The 2100-nt window shown below is 37.0% G+C and overlaps 1 long non-coding RNA gene across 1 annotated transcript; it reads left to right on the top strand.

The window, feature by feature from the left end:
- LOC131220438 (uncharacterized) lies at window positions 1–1727 on the top strand. Its single transcript, XR_009158580.1, has 3 exons — window positions 1–41; window positions 1175–1295; window positions 1566–1727. It is a non-coding gene; the product is annotated as an uncharacterized LOC131220438 (long non-coding RNA).
- Window positions 1728–2100: the final 373 nt, after the last annotated feature.

The following is a 2100-nucleotide window of genomic DNA, read 5'->3' on the forward strand; positions in this document are numbered from 1 at the left end:
GGAAAAGATACATTCGGCCCGATACGCGTCCCATCCGACAAGTTCCTCTCTCTCTCTCTCTCTCTCTCTCTCTCTCTCTCTCTCTCTCTCTCTCTCTCCCTCTCTCTCAATTGAAGTTTTCATCTACTTTTTTAGAGCGATTATATGGCTATTGAGAGAGTGTAAATATTTAAATTAGATGCTGGTGATGATCGTTCGTGGGTTTTAGTGTTTGATCTTGTATTTTCACCTAATTTTGTGTTATTGGGGGGTTATGAGTCTTCCTCTCTGAGGCTGACGTATTTGAGTTTATCTCTGCAATATATGGCTATGTTGTCACATTAATCTAATACAAACAAATATACAGGTGTGGAAACGAATACGGCTGCTTGTCATTGCATATTATGAATATGTATGGTACTGATACAAAGTGTGTCATTTCAATAGAATTATTTGTACCTTGTTATATATTGAATTCCCATGTCGGCCCAGCATATGATCAGAGCGGGCTGTTAGATAGGTGGATTCACCATGGATTGCTCATGAATCTAAGTATGGAGACTGCCATTTCAGTAAGGAATGCAAAATAGGTGGCCTGACCATTTTACTTCTGCCCTTCATTTTGCAGGTTGGACTGATTATCCAGTCAATCTCTGTAATTTTTGTCCATGTGCGATTATGGTGGGACCCCCGCTGCGATCGTAGGTGGACCATCTTGGGCCCTATGTAGGAATTCATGTGAAAGTACAGGAATTTGAGATGGATCATATAAATATTGGTATGGAAATGAAGAATTTATGGAAGTCTTTGTTCAGTTTGTGGAAGTATGTCGCATCTTTCATAGATCCAGACCGTTGGTCTATTGTTTGCTTTTGAACTACAATTTTTTTTAAATATAATTGACACATTTTATCTTGGAATATGATCTATGAAGTAGCATATGCATGCAATACGAAAATGGAAAATGAAGAATGGATGTTAAGGGTTAGGATTGAAGTATTGATGCTAATACGATGAATGATGTAGTTACGGAAGCATGGGTTGCACATGTACAGCAACATGCATGTCAGCAAACTCTCTCTCTCTCTCTCTCTCTCTCTCTCTCTCTTCACCTCTTAAGCATGTTCTACAACACATTTTTTAGGATTTGTGTGTGTGTGTGTGTGTGTAAGGTATAGGATCTTGTTTATGACAGGAATACCCATATGGTGGTGATAGGATTCAAGGCTAGTTTGGTTTATTAGGGCTTCTTTAGGCCTATACTATGTACACGTAATAGTTATGAGCATTATGATGATTTGGAATAAAATTTCTTAGTTTTGCTATTAATTTGGGTTGTAAGAATATTTGAAAGGTGGTTTGATGGTCTTTAGCATTAAACTAGAGGATTGTTAGGTCCTTTCTACTCTTGGGAATGTTATAGCACAAGTGATGCCATGGTCAAAATATTGGTTCAATTGTTAGTGAGGCAAACAGTAGGGATTTTCATTAGCTTTTCTCGATTGCCTTGCTGGATGGTTGTATTTCCTTTAACATTCAGCTCGTTGATGCTTTATTAATATTTTGTAGGATTCTCCTAAGAACAGGGAATTGTTGGGCGCATTTTGGGATAAGGTATATGTTTTGTTTTGTTCCTTTTACAATTCTCCATAACAAGTTTTGCTGGTATTAAGCTTTTCATTTGTGTATTTTCAGCTATCTTTGGATGAGGCAATGGAGATTGCATCATTGAAGAATGCGACACTAGAGGTGATGAGTTTGAGCAACATTTCTCATCTATATGTTATTCTCTTTCATCTTATTTCCTTGCCTTTCAAGCTATAGGGATTTATGGTTTATGATAAATTCTGCCAGTTACACCAACTTCAACCATTTGTTAATAGATGTGCATGTGAAAACAGGGTAATCGAATTTTAGGATTTATGGAGTTTTATGACTTCTCATTAGTTGTGTTATTAAAAAAAAAAATCCCCAGGAGTATGTTATTAAATTCCGCCAGTTACACCAACTTCAACCATTTATTTTTGAATTGGTTATGAACGAGTTCTTTACAAAAAGAGGTCCTCGGGAGTATGTTATTTGTAGATGACAGTTTTGATTGATGAGACATGCGAGAGGGTA

This window comes from Magnolia sinica, chromosome 12 (assembly GCF_029962835.1).
Source record: "Magnolia sinica isolate HGM2019 chromosome 12, MsV1, whole genome shotgun sequence".
Lineage (NCBI taxonomy): Eukaryota > Viridiplantae > Streptophyta > Magnoliopsida > Magnoliales > Magnoliaceae > Magnolia > Magnolia sinica.